General features: G+C 37.4%; 1 protein-coding gene across 1 annotated transcript in view; it reads right to left on the reverse strand.

The window, feature by feature from the left end:
* Positions 1-15948, reverse strand: part of LOC110460321 (serine-rich adhesin for platelets-like) — a 36785-nt gene extending 20837 nt beyond the window's left edge. Inside the window, exon 1 of the mRNA XM_021513161.1 lies at positions 15688-15948. The gene's annotated coding sequence lies outside the window, so the exon portion shown is untranslated. The remainder of the gene's footprint in view (positions 1-15687) is intronic.
* Between the last annotated feature and the right edge of the window lie 221 nt (positions 15949-16169).

The following is a 16169-nucleotide window of genomic DNA, read 5'->3' on the forward strand; positions in this document are numbered from 1 at the left end:
ACGTTTAAATGATTTATAAGCAGTGTAAGCTGTCTCTAAACCTCTAGGTTAGTCGAGGAAGTAGTGTGCTTGAGTGCAATTGCTGTAACTGTCATGTTGCACCATATATATACACAACTGATGAGCTGTATAGTGCAAAGTGATAAACGAACTTGAACTTGAGTTGACTTACCACACATACACGTAATTATCATGGCGGTATGAACTGCCATGACAGGCACACGCAATCCAGGAAGCACGTTGCTTAAATGTACGTACTGAACTTTTCATTAATCAGCGAATAAAACGCTTCCTCTAAAAAAACTATTTTGTAAAGTCTTAATCAATCTACGTCACTTCAGCGATTAATTTAGAACTACATTTATGTATATGTTTATGTTTTTGACTGCTAAGCGTCACATTGACAAATATAAACATGGCGGCATGACCAAAGCAAACACGTGGAATTTTGTTTGATTCACTGGACATTATCTACATTTTTTTAGATGCAGCGCCCACCGAAGTCAACCTGCTGTTACGAGGCGTGAAAACACCGCCTACCCCTATATCCACGCGAAGCAAAGTAATTTCATGTCACGCGCTGCGAACAGACCGGTAAATCTAATATTTGTTAATAGTTTTTTATTACTGTTATTATTTGCATTTACTATATTTATCATGATAAAAATTATTCAAATTGACTAAATAAGGAAATAGATGTATGTATTTGTAAAAAAAATATGGATGCTCTATTTCTTTCAGTTCACGAAGTCGAATATGATAATTTTTCCACACAGGGAAAATGAATTATAACATCGAAGATTAAAAAACACGTCAAAAAATGAAATACATTAACTGTTGCCTGTTGTACTATATAGCCTTACACTATGTATCGCAGGGTGACGGCCAAATTTTCATAACGTGCTAATTATATGTAATGAACATCATGCGATGTGTCTGCGATCATGTGTGAGTTATAGGCACATAACTGAATACAGGCAGCCGCTTATCGCCGAAATGAATGCTATTTCCTTTAGTAGGTTCTTATTAAGGTCATTAAATGCAAATTTAAATATATTATACAGAATTATGTGATATCAGCCGTCAAGCATGTTCATATGTAACACAATTAGTAGCAATGACAAGCATGCCTCTGTCTTGAAAATGACGTCACTTCCATTTCTTCATGTTTGAGGACCCCTGACCCCTGCGTTCTTCTTTCTCGTATAAACAGTAACCTTCCCTTGATGTCGTTTTGGCTATAACTGTAGCACAGTTGGGCAAGGACACTTTCGTTGACATGCTCACTCGGTTGGTGAGAGCGATGTAAAACAAGCTGAAGACGCAGGGTTCGAATTCACTTAGGACACTGTTGTTGATTGAAATTTTTACTTTTATTACTTTAAGTATTTTTCACACAATTCACTGCAGCGTACTACTTTTTCCTTCAAACGGTGGGAGTTTGCAAGCCTTTCAGTACATCAGCGTTTCCGTACTTACAAATGAAATATTTTGGTTCATTTAGTAAAGAGGATTGTTTTATGATTATAGCAATTGACACTATTTCATTAGGATAAATTAAGGAAACGTCTATCATTTTCCAACTCACTTTCAAACTCAAATCCGATTTGCTTTTTACCTCAGAATTTCTTTTACCTGCGACGCCATCTAGCGTAAAAAAAAACGTGGGGTTTCTCACAAAGGGAAGGAGGGAGGGGTAGGGTCTGTTTGTGTGTAAAGACCACCTGTGTTCCATCACGCGGCCTAGTGTTATCAAGAGGAATGTTAATGACTTGTGCAAAGCTCGAAAAGTGTCAAGGCTTATACGGGCCATTACTGTGTTTTCTAAAAACAACAGAAAGCAAAGCAGAATTTGACAAATTGTCACACACTTGACAAAATCCAACTACTTTTGTAGTTGTTGCCAACATTATGTCAAAAACCTCTGACAAAACTGAATTGCTTCAGTGTATTTTGACATGGCTGATATGGGCCATCGTAGTTTTCATATTCACTGACATCACTCAAGAGGACATTTCATCATTTGACAGTGTTTGGTAGGCGATCAGAGTATCTTCCTTTTTGGAAATATGAATACATGTATGTTCTATCCATAGACGTTTGTATACAAATATTTCCATTGATTTATTGTGAGAAATATGTAATGAACCAAATAGTGTCCCTATAATTAAAAGAATTCCGCGAGGTTTAGGTTAAATGTAAGGACAAGAATAATCGGCACGCCAATACCAGTCTATGGTGGTAACGAAAAGTCGCTTATCAATATAAACTAAATGTAAATAAAACAGACTGTGGTCATTGATAAATGACCTGTAACATATTATCATTACATCCCCGACGTCTGATAGTTTAATATTTGTCCGAGATCAATCCCAATAGACCTCAAGAATGTCCAGGCTAGCACGCATTGCTTTGTTCACTAGAGCTGGCGGTCTAACACCAATTGTCACCTCTGTGATTTCTGTCCAAGTTTACTCAGGGATATATCTTTCTATTAGATATTGGGTGGGGCATACTGACCCTAAGCCGATTCTGACGCGGATTATAGCGGGGATATTTGTGAATGATGATATTGTTGTCAGTAGCGCGTAATAAAGTCCTGCCTTTCTGTGAACAAGCGGAAACCCTTTATCACAGATTTATTAACCTCAGAATGAGCTTCGATTGATTTAATGAGAATACTTGAAGTACTGATGTACAGACAGGGGCCGTAACACATCAAATGATGTGAGGAGAAAAACTTTAAACCGCAATGAATCGGTTTTTTTAATGAAAACCACCCTAGAGGTTTCGTTGGAGGTTGAACGCTTGCTGATAGACTAGATATTGATAAACTTAGCTTGGTGTTTCTAAAAAAAAAGGGGTAAGATTTGGAACAGAAAAGTCAACATGTAGTGATATATGTATTTAGGATCGATTACTCGTTATTGACATCTGATATTTTTGAACATTTGACATGTTCTAAATCCAATGCAAGTAAGGTTACCCCGGTTTTACAATGGATTTGTCAAACGGAAAAAAGCATTTCGCCACATTATGTTTCTACTGTATGACAATTTTAAGAAATCATTCAATAAAACGGCACTCAATAATACAAGCAATTCTTTTGTTAAAGTTCCCTGAGTAGAAAGTTCACTAAATAAGAAGAATCGCTCTGTCGACCAGAACACATTTTGGGAAATTTTAATTAAGACTGAACGAATTCCTAAAGAGAAAAACGCGGTTATTATACTTGGTGATTAATATCAAAACTTCAAAACACTTAATTAAGGGACTCCTGGTGTATATATCAGGATAGGGTAAGTTTTTGTCACTACAAACCGGGTTTTTTCTTACTTATAATAGTTGTTACAAACCAGGCTGTACGTTGTGTACGAATTTTATCATTAGTGTAGTATCATATGATAATATATTGTAATCCGCTGTCCGCCCTTCAGACCTAACCCTGCAGACAACGGGAAACGTGTATACATAGTCAATCTATAAATACTTTGATTAATATAAAGTTTCAATTAGGAGATTTATTGAAGTCATAAAATTCTGTCATATTACATAAGAGGACGGGTTTAGAGAACGAAGCTATGAGGCGTTTCACAGATCCAGAAACGAAACAATGATAGGTAAATCATTCAACGTAATGAACAGATCATGTAACGGTTTACATTGTCACCTGCATACGAAAACGACAGAAAATGAAACCACCCCTCGTAACTCATGTACAGGCATCGGAGAGATAAACGAAAAACAGTCAGTCTGGTTAGAAAGGTTACAGTTCAAGGATTGAGGTCAAATAAAGAAATCGGACTGACATCAAACAAAGAAATCGTGTCTGTTTCTCGGTGTGACTCTATATTGACTAGGCAAGCTAACGCCTTTCTTGAGACCCAATCTTCGTATAATATTTGTAGTGAAAGGCTATGAAATAATACGAATGATAAAGCAAACATATCATTAAAACTATCAGAAATACAATGTAGCTATGTGAAATATCAGAAGTACAATGTAGCTATGTGAGCTATGAGAAGTACAATGTAGCTATGTGAAATATCAGAAGTACAATGTAGATATGTGAAATATCAGAAGTACAATGTAGCTATGTGAGTTATCAGAAGTACAATATAGCTATGTGAGCTATCATAAGTACAATGTAGTTATGTGAGCTATCAGAAGTACAATATAGCTATGTGAGCTATTAGAAGTACAATGTAGCCATGTGAACTATCAGAAGTACAATGTAGCTATGTGACCTATTAGAAGAACAAGGTAGCTATGTGAGCTATCAGAAGTACACTGTAGCTAGCTATGTGAACTATCAGAAGTACAATATAACTATATGCACTATCAGTAGTATAATATACAATATAGCTATGTGAACTATCAGAAGTACAATATAGCTATGTGAGCTATCATAAGTACAATGTAGTTATGTGAACTATCAGAAGTACAATATAGCTATGTGAACTATCAGAAGTACAATATAGCTATATGCACTATCAGTAGTATAATATACAATGTAGCTATGTGAACTATCAGAAGTACAATGTAGCTATGTGAGCTATGAGAAGTACAATGTAGCTATGTGAGCTATTAGAAGTACAATGTAGCTATGTGAGCTATTAGAAGTACAATGTAACTATGTGAACTATCATAAGTACAATGTAGCTATGTGAGCTATCATAAGTACAATGTAGTTATGTGAACTATCAGAAGTACAATATAGCTATGTGAACTATCAGAAGTACAATATAGCTATATGCACTATCAGTAGTATAATATACAATGTAGCTATGTGAACTATCAGAAGTACAATGTAGCTATGTGAACTATCAGAAGTACAATATAGCTATGTGAGCTATCATAAGTACAATGTAGTTATGTGAGCTATCAGAAGTACAATATAGCTATGTGAGCTATCAGAAGTACAATATATTAGAAGTACAAGGTAGCTATGTGAGCTATCAGAAGTACAAGGTAGCCATGTGAGCTATCAGAAGTACAATGTAACTATGTGAACTATGATAAGTACAATGTAGCTATGTGAGCTATCATAAGTACAATGTAGTTATGTGAGCTGTCAGAAGTACAATATAGCTATGTGAGCTATTAGAAGAACAATGTAGCCATGTGAACTATCAGAAGTACAATGTAGCTATGTGAACAATCAGGAGTACAATATAGCTATGTGCGCTATTAGAAGTACAAGGGAGCTATGTGAGCTATCAGAAGTACAATGTAGATATGTGAACTATCAGTAGTACAATATAGCTATGTGCGTATAATATACAATGTAGCTATGTGAACTATCAGAAGTCAATATAGCTATGTGAACTATCAGAAGTACAATATAGCTATATGCACTATCAGTAGTATAATATACAATGTAGCTATGTGAACTATCAGAAGTACAACGTAGCTATGTGAGCTATCAGAAGTACAATGTAGCTATGTGAGCTATTAGAAGTACAATGTAGCCATGTGAAATATCAGAAGTACAATGTAGCTATGTGAAATATCAGAAGTACAATGTAGCTATGTGAGCTATTAGAAGTACAAGGTAGCTATGTGAGTTATCAGAAGTACAATGTAGCTATGTGAAGTATCAGAAGAACAATGTAGCTATGTGAGTTATCAGAAGTACAATGTAGCTATGTTAAGTATCAGAAGAACAATGTAACTATGTGAATTATCAGAAGTACACTGTAGCTATGTGAGCTATCATAAGTACAATGTAGCTATGTGAGCTATCATAAGTACAATGTAGCTATGTGAGCTATCAGAAGTCCAAGGTAGCCATGTGAGCTATCAGAAGTACAATGTAACTATGTGAACTATCAGCTATGTGAACTATCAGAAGTACAATGTAGCCATGTGAGCTATCAGAAGTACAATGTAGCTATGTGAGCTAGCAGAAGTACAATATAGCTATGAGAGATATCAGAAGTACAATGTAGCCATGTGAACTATCAGTAGTACAATATAGCTATGTGAGCTATTAGAAGAACAATGTAGCCATGTGAACTATCAGAAGTACAATGTAGCTATGTGAGTTATCAGAAGTACAATGTAGCTATGTGAACTATCAGAAGTACAATGTAGCTATGTGAGCTATCAGAAGTACAATGTAGCTATGTGAACTATCAGTAGTACAATATAGCTATGTGCGCTATTAGAAGTACAAGGTAGCTATGTGAGCTATCAGAAGTACAATGTAACTATGTGAACTATCATAAGTACAATGTAGCTATGTTAACTATCAGAAGTACAATGTAGCTATGCGAAGTATCAGAAGAACAATGTAGCTATGTGAGTTATCAGAAGTACACTGTAGCTATGTGAGCTATCATAAGTACAATGTAGTTATGTGAACTATCAGAAGTACAATATAGCTATATGCACTATCAGTAGTATAATATACAATGTAGCTATGTGAACTATCAGTAGTACAATATAGCTATATGTGAACTATCAGAAGTACAATGTAGCTATGTGAGTTATCAGAAGTACAATGTAGCTATGTGAAGTATCAGAAGAACAATGTAGCTATGTGAGTTATCAGAAGTACACTGTAGCTATGTGAGCTATCATAAGTACAATGTAGCTATGTGAACTATCAGAAGTACAATGTAGCTATGTGAACTATCAAATTGTTATCAAGTACTTCAATCACTCTAAAGCCTATGTAATCAGCAAGACTTACTCGACTTAATGATATCAACGTGTACCGGCTATTCTAATAATTAATATTAAACAGGAGTACAATGCAGCTATGTTAACTATCAGAAGTAAAATATAGCTAAGTACATAGAAAGAAGCGCCACTTTAGTGAGCATCACTTGAGAGCAACTTTCTTCGGAAACTACGTTAAGAGAGACGTTTTATTGAAGGTGGTCAGTTAATACAGATGTTTTTATTAAATTAGAATTAAAAACATGGACTGTTCACACGTTTTATCACAGACCTGTTGAATCTTGATATAGTAATACAACCAATTTTCAGACCATGAAATACAACGTTCTGTATTCCACATGTGCAATACGGAATGTTGTATTAACCTACTAGCCGGAACTATTTTTATGGGAATCCCCTTGTCACGGCGAACTGAATAGTTCCCGGTATTTGCAAAAAAAATCAAAGTTTTTGAAATCTTTGTATCGATCTCTACCAAATATGGAACGTATGTGATAAAAGCAAGACCACACACTTACGAATTAGAAAGCACTCATGTATTGCGCGGACGTATATATTCGTCCGCGCAATAAACTCGTGCTTTCTGATTCGTTAGATATTTATCGTTTCATAGAGGTGTTATACAGTCATTTCTTTAGTTCCTAAAATGTTTTCTGTTCGAAAGCTTTGACCTTACATTGATTTGATTACCTTTGACCTTACATTGATTTGATTACCTTTGACCTTACATTGATTTGATTACCTTTGACCTTATATTTATTTGATTACTTAATGTATATCGTTATATATTGTGATATCCCTTTGCAACATGTTACGTATTGGTCCTGAAAACGTGTTTACCTGGTATCTCAAATTTTAAAATTAATTACGGAATCGCCGTTATAGAAACGACGTTTTATGCAATTTTTGAAAGATATTCCTCACTATCGTTTCTGCTTTAATATCAAAGGGTTGTTTTATACAGTTTTAAAAATGGTTATTACACAACACAAACAGCTAACAGCTTTATCTGTATGTGTGAGGAGGCTTCAGAACAGCGGTTTATGTTCAGTTGCAGATGTCCTTCAATGGATTTCCTCCCGTACTGAAATAACCGTAAATACTCTGCCTTGTCACATCTTAATTAAAACCCGTCTACCGCTCAATGCTATTTCTGATTGATGTTTTAAACATTTGGGCGTGTTCGTTTCACCAATAATACTATCTGTTCATGTAAACAAGCAAATCAATAGAAAGAGTTTTACCACAGTGCCACCAGCCTAGGCGATAAACATTTGGTACGAACGCACCTTTAAAACATGTTCATACGCCAGCGTTTTAATCTCTTGTTCGGTGTATTTGAATATCATAAGCTTCCGAGAGAGATTAAATTTTGTATTTGACTCGGTGATGGAGACTTAATGGTAGTTGCATTTATTTCTTATCTTGAAGGTATAGAGCACTTATTTTCAAATGATACCCTTATTTATATAAATATACTGAACACTGACGGCTTAAAAGCTCCGTAATTGTATTTCTATCCATTTGGTTATTATATATGTATATAATGCATGTTTCATTGTTGACTCATTGACAACAAAGTTGTGATATCTACGTTACGTAATCGTGCCAGACCTTTGAGATGATATATGATGCCTGAAGTATTAAGTTTTCAGAATCAATTACAATGTATCAATGTGGATTTATAAAAACGTTGTGGGAAATGTAAATACGAAATTAAATCGCTGTAAATGTTATTTCCAAGCGTGTGAATTTCATACTGTCACACAAATACGAACGGACCAATGGGAAGGTGTGTATCACAATGATCAATCAACCTGCAGATCGATCACACCTACAAATGTAATTATTGAGTGTATTTCTCCAAAAAGGCGTCGACAACTTTGCATATTTATCATTGATTGTGTCACGAATAAATGTATGTTTAATTAAGACTATATTTCATTGATGCAGATTTGCCTTGCAGAATTTTCAAATTGTGTTTTCATTTTAGCTGATTATTTTTTGTTTGTTTATTTTTTTAGGGGCTGGGGGGGGGGGGGGGGGGGGGNGAGAGGGTTCTCGATTCGCATCCAGATTACACCAAATCATACCAAATCTATTTAAAAGAAGTGGTGTTTGTGGTATCGGGAGCTGTTGGGTGGATGTAACTGTTAAACAATAGTCCCGTGTAGAAAGAAATATATTTTATAAGGCTCGAGTCATTTGCAAATCCCAAAAACAGCACAACTGTCCGTCTGTCAAAGTTTTCCTTTATAAGCTTCCGTTTTCCTCTGAAGCACTTTGACCAAATTTTTAAAGATGCATCTATGGGATCAGGAAATCAAACGTTGTTTAAAGAATTGGCGTGGTTCCTATCGTAAGCTAAGGGTTGAAACCCCATAGGGAGAAACTTGTTGATTTCAGCCACCAGAAAACTACTTCTCCAGAAAGGCATAATGGATTTTAACCAAAATCAGGAATTTAACATCATTTGGAATACTTAATCAAATATTTTTAAATGGAGACTATGACCCCCTAGAGTACGAGTGTTGGGGCTCAATCTCAAAGGGTATCTCCTGGACGACGGCCCATTTTGTCAAGTGGTATGAACCATCATTGATTCAAGGCGATTGCATTTTGTTGGTGCGACCCCACAAGGATAGAAACAATTTCTCCAAAATATGACTAAGTTAGGCAATTCAATTTTCTCAAATCTTACTCCTCCCAAATGGCTGCAAAGAAAGTAACTTTGTTGGTTTAAAGCATCATTGGGGAAAGGCGGCGAAGATATTTTGTATAAATGAAGGCGTCAGTAAGACCCGATAGCCGGAAGATTTGGGCCACAATAGAGTATATATAAATTTACTCTCTGAGAGTATAGTTGTGTGATGAACGATAGTGCTCTGATAAATTTTCGATATGTCAGCCATTGTGACAATCTCCAGGAATTATACGGCGACGTCTCAGAGGCATCACAGAGGTAAAACTGTTAGTGTTTCCAATCAAATATTTCTCTGTCTGTCGGAATGTGTAATTGCACGTGCCTTGTTTAAGCATATAATGATACATAAAGATCAAACTCGTTCCATTCCCATGTATATTTTATGACATTCGTACGTTCGAGAATCTCTATACATTTTCAAAATGCTACTCTATGGGATTACAGGTACGAGTAGCAACAAAGCCAGATCAACTCTTCCGCTGCAATCGCGGGGTTGATCCTACATATATGACACGATTGAGAAGATTGTTTGACATTTACAACTTTGACAGCCTGGTGTAGTGAATGTGTTGTCTGCTGGGATTAATTAAACAGCTTGTGTGATTGTCAATAAGGGCGTGACAACGTTTAGAATAACTAATCAGGGATGACAAACGGCCTCATAAATATTCATGAGTTTGCCATGCTTGTATTTCAATAACTACTGCACATATGAGTTAGCATTTGGCCCACATAATATATACATGTTTGTGACAGGAAGTGAGAGGCGTGCCATAGGTAGACATAGGAACATGTCTGCCTACAGCTCTACTTTCGAGTGGCACTAAACATTCTACCGTGTGTAACATTATACCCCGTGTAACGTTCTAACGTGTGTAACACTCTACCATGTGTATCGTTCTATCGTGTGTACCGTTCTACCGTGTGTATCGTTCTACCATGTGTATCGTTCTATCGTGTGTACCGTTCTACCGTGTGTATCGTTCTACCATGTGTATCGTTCTATCGTGTGTACCGTTCTACCGTGTGTATCGTTCTACCATGTGTATCGTTCTATCGTGTGTACCGTTCTACCGTGTGTATCGTTCTACCATGTGTATCGTTCTATCGTGTGTACCGTTCTACCGTGTGTATCGTTCTACCATGTGTATCGTTCTATCGTGTGTACCGTTCTACCGTGTGTATCGTTCTACCATGTGAAGTACTCTACCGTGTGTAGCATTCTACCGTGTGTAACTTTCTTCCCTGTGTACCATTCTACCCTGTGTAACATTATACTGTGTGTGACACCAGAAAGTCTACTTTATGTAACAGCCGGGGATTAGGGAAGATAAATCCCTGCACATTGACACTAGCCCCTCCCTTACATTACAGTAGTTACATACCGCGGCGAAACAACATGGATTCCTCACCCGAATGCTAAAAAAATGAATCCTGGGGCTAGATCTATACTGGCCACTCAAAGAAATGTTACATTATTGTATTGATAGCATTTCATTAAAATGTTGCAATTGATGTTAATTGACACTGTCAAAATCGATATCAATATGTGTTGTATCAATAAATTGACTTCGTTTTCATTTAAATGTCTCCATGAAACGACTTCCCTACTGTTTATCCAGCGAGAACACTTGGTGTTGGCCACAGTCCAACAACGACGTCGTCATGGAAGCGATGAGTCGGTTCATAGAACTCATCGGGATCTTGCGCCACTCTTCCTATAATGCCGTCCTCAACTGGTCGAACGTCTGTCCAACTGATCTCAGGGGTGCTCAATGTGATTAAGATCTGGGGAAAACGATGGCCAATCAAGAAAACGGATGCCTTTTTGACGAAGAAAGTCCAAGTTGACGCGTACAACATGAGCACGTGCATCATATTGCTGAAGCGTGCCGCCTTTTGTCACCATGAAGGGAACAACATTTAGTACGAAGCATGCTCCCTTTAACGTTGAGCATTCAGACGATCACAATGTCTGTGCGCCCATTGACTGATATCCCACAATACACCATGACGCATCCACCGCCAAAACGATGATGACGTAATGTGTGGGCGTCCTGATAACGTTCATCACGCCTACGATACACTCGCTTTCTATCATCTGAGCGATAGAGCAGATATCGGCACTCATCCATGAATAAAACTTGCTGTCACTGCCGTAGAGACAATCGTAAATGTTGTCGTGTCCACGCTTAGTGACTTTGGATATGACGTGGGGTCAATTAAGTTATACGTTAAAATCGGCGAGAAGGTAGCCCTACCTCGGCCAACCGACGGATTGCAGTTTGTGGAATAATGCAACGGTGATTGGAGATGTTGGCAGCAGTAATTGCCGCTGTTACTACCCGATTAAGCAGATAACGTAAGCTGATATACATGTCCTTTCTTCGTGACGTAATGCGTGGCCTCCCCGAACTTGACGATCGACCGTCTAATTCGTGGCTGTAAACCTGCTCCAAAGCCTGGATATGGTTATTCTGGTCGTACCAAACCGCCAAGCGACCTCAGCGTACCTAACTCAACCCTGTATCATACCAGTGACCCTTTCAGGGTTAACGTCATTAAGCCATGAACTGACTGATTTTGATTCGACGCAAATAAAACGACGTTTTTCCTTGTACTAACCAACAAGTCGTTTACACCTTGTATACACGGTACACGTGCTAAACCTTCTGCGCGTAAATCGAGCACAATGCTACGCTTCACTGAATTTTGTCGTCGTTTACATGACTAACCTCAAGCCAATACGGGCCCCGGGACAATATTACAAAGAAATTACGTCTTTTTTATTTTATTTATGATGTTATGAACATGCTATATTATAAATAATGTAACGCTTCTTTAGGGGGCAGTATATTTGTTGCCTTTACGCTAGTTAAAGTTTCCACCTTAAAGGATTAGTGAAGTAGCCAACCCGAGGTTAGTTACAGTAAAATGTGTGGTCCCCACTCTGGGGCTAGGTTAAGTCCTTCCCGAAGTGTTTGAACATGTTCTCATCCTAAAGTTGCATGGATAGATCCCACCTTGGAACTTGTATACATGTAGCTGCGATAACGTAGCTTTCTGACGACGAGAGATGTTTGTATATATTGCGTCGTCCGGGGCAGAGGAGGCTGGGTATTAATATTAATGCTAATATACATGTAGTTCACTGCCCTTAGTTTAGATCAAGTATACAATGTAGTCCGCCGCGATGCGTGTTAATGATGGGGTTTAAGTATCGTTCGACCCAGCAATACAAACAATGCCTGATTCCCCGTAAACGGAGTATGATTAGAAAATGTCTATTACCTCATATGCTTCCGATTTACTGTTAGTATACCAGCTACTTTGAATTATTTATACAATCATGAAGTGAAAGCTCCATGCAGGAAACGAACCGTCATCGATAAAAGGATGCCCAAGAAATTTAAAATTGGATCATACTAAGATCAATGATTGATACATTATGTAGCTATCGAGTGCACTGACGTTGCCGTGGTGCTTACTATCAGCATATCATATTACGTTTGACGATGGACCTGGTTCAATTCCGACATAGTAATCAAATGTCCCCAAACCAACATCTCACATTTACATCTTTCCTTTACGCCACGTCATAATAGCATATTACATGTGTCTGAAAATAGACTAAAGATGTTTATCTGGTGTGCCTTCTCTTTGTCTTCTCGACAACTGTAGTGTTATTCTTAACGATTGTGTTGACCTTTTTGACCTTGTGGTTGACCTTGCTTTACATGTGGTGACCCTTGTTTGAATTTGTGTTGATCTTATTTGACCTTATCGTTGACCTTTTGGTTGACCATATGGTTGATATTGCGGTTGACCTTATGGTTGATATTAGGGTTGATATTAGGGTTGACCTTTATTGAACTTGATGTGTTGATCCTATTTGACCTTGTATTTACTTTGTTTGATCTTGTTGTGTTGACCCTTAATGACCTTGTGTTGACCTTGTCACAAAAAAACCGAGACCACCTAAGCTGCACCTTCCATTACATAAATATGTGGCTTGGGAGTATATATAAATGAAAGTCGTACTAAAAAGTGCCGTCAGAGATCCTGTAGAGTTTGGGTACAGTTGTACTGATGTGATACTGCTCACTCAGCACGCTGAAGAAACACAGCAGTACTGCACTGCCTCTCGTGTAATAAACGACCCCCTGTCATGGTTTACTACAGATTAACATCAATATAAACAGTGTATACTGCTTGTTCAGCCAGTCATATTTGAATGTACCCGGGAATGTTATCACCACTTCATGAATATTCATATCTTACTACACACATTAATTGGTATGAGGAGAAGGTGTTTAGTGTCGTTAACGTCGTTTTCTCCCCTAGCTACTACGCGTGTAACCTCATTCAGATTTCAAATAAACTTGGCATAAAATCACTTAGATCTCCATACAATACTCCGCCGGGTAGGTTCTTACAACGTTTCTCTATATAAAGATTAAGAATAATCGTTATTTCTTTTATCATAAATAACAACACTTCGAAGAAGTTCAAACAGACAAATAATCAATGTTAATCCACGCACTCGCCTGGAAATGTTGGACTTCATATATTGTGTGTAAATTGTTCACGTCAATATCTGTAACAAAGCTTCATAAACAGCCATGTCTCGGCTTTCTATCGAAAGGAAGTGCTGTTCCGGATAAAAACGGAAATAAACCGCTATGTCTCGACTTATTACGGAAATATACCGGTATGTCTCGGCTTACTATGGAACTATACCGCTATATATGTCACCGCTTACTACGGAATATATACCGCTTTGTTTCAGCTTACTATGGAAATAAACCGCTATGTCTCGGCTTTCTAAGGAAATATACGGCTATACATCGGCTTACTACGGAAAGGTATCATTTTTTTATGTCTCGGCTTACTACGAAATATATAACGCAATTTCTCGGCTTACTATGGAGATATATCGTTATTTCTCGGACAACAACGGAAATATACCGCTATGATACGGCTTACTACGGAAATATGATATCCCTCTGTCTCTGCTTACTTGGGAAAGGTATCGCTATATTCTGGCCTACTCTTGATAAATAATTATAATGTTTCGGCTTATTCTGGTAAACTATTCCTATCAGTAACCTCTCTTTAACTTCCGTTAGGATTTATAACGGTAGCACATTTGGACCACAATGCTTCCGTTTACCAGGAAGTTATAAATCGGCTGTGCGATAGTGTATCAAACTGAAGGCAATGGTTCGAATCTCGGTTTAGCCCGCTGAATTTTTACACACAGAACATTGTTGTTGATCGTATGTTGTTTATTTCATCCTTATTATTTCTCATAAAAGTGCCAAATGGTATGGTTATCTTTTCATAAATGATTTATCAAAGCTATTGTCGTGCCTCATAAACAGTTTCCCGTGTGTGGTGACATGTTTTGGCAGTGGTAGGGGGATCCTTTAAGAAGGTTTCCACAATACAAAGGTTTTCACAAACCACTTTTTTTTTTACAAAGGCGATGTCTACACGTAAACGATATTTTTCACAGAAACACGACGGCTTTCACCTACAAGAAACACTAGTCTAAAGCAATCGTCGGAGTATGCTGGTTCCGGATCCCTTGCTAAAGGATCGACACACCGAACAAAACAGTAGGGCAAACTAGAGTCGACAGATTACGTGTAACAGACACACTCATGTTGTATAATCCTGGACATAAATCATATTGTATGTCCCCGTGTAAAATCTAGTGACCACTAGTATTTATTAAAAAAAAAAATGTTAATTCAATTTCCTCCATTTTTACGTCTAAACATGTACATCTTCAATTGTATAGCATTCGTGTAGGTGTGGCACAGCAAAGACACTCAGTCTTGATTTATGAACGTATTGTAACGTTACCTGTGGACTTGAGTCTGATAGGAACGGCTGACAGGTGTAGTAGATACCGGTCTACAGGTGCTCATTAATTAGTCACGGTTCACTGAACGCGTTAAACGTCATTAGACGGGACGAGGAGACAATGGTATACTCTATAACTTATCTCTGCTACTAAATTATCGAAATGTAACACTTGTTACATCCATCATTTCACCGGTTGAATTGAAGTAATCGTCTGACATTTACAGACATCAGAAAAATTATAATTACTTTCTCTAATGTTAATTATATTGATAAAAATACTGTATTAGTTTGTAGTTAAATATAGACACGTGTTGAAACACGAAAGCCGAATTCCTCTACAGCACATGGTATGACAAATTCCACCCATAATCCAAGACAGTACCAACATTTTGGAATAAAGAAATATTAAAAATTACACTTACCAAAAAGCGGAAAATGACGAAAATTCGAAATACCCCAGGCGGTGATTGAGTTGGTGATACCCAAAAGTGCAATAATCCAATTACGTAAAACCACTCCTCATGTTCGAAAGACGAAAAGGGGGGAAAATCCGTAGTTTTGCGTTCACAGGTGAGAAATCCAAGGATTAGTATCGCTGTATTATTTGCTGTTACTATCCTGTCAATTTACACGTGTATGTATGGATTTTCTTTTGCCGGGCCAGAGTGATGTCTAGCTGTCTCCTACTACACAGCTACCTGTATCGGACCTTCAGGTGAGAATGGTAAGTTAATGCGCCTCTACCTATAGGGGTGTGTCTCATGCACAGGTCGCGAACATAATAATTTCCCTTTCAAATATGCATAGGTAAAAACAGATATTCTGATTGTGTGACGAATCAAAATTTTAAAACAATTTGATCGAATTATTACAAATTTTATTTCTGGGCGTTTCAAATTGAATT

The sequence above is a fragment of the Mizuhopecten yessoensis genome, unplaced genomic scaffold (assembly GCF_002113885.1).
Source record: "Mizuhopecten yessoensis strain PY_sf001 unplaced genomic scaffold, ASM211388v2 scaffold10359, whole genome shotgun sequence".
NCBI lineage: Eukaryota > Metazoa > Mollusca > Bivalvia > Pectinida > Pectinidae > Mizuhopecten > Mizuhopecten yessoensis.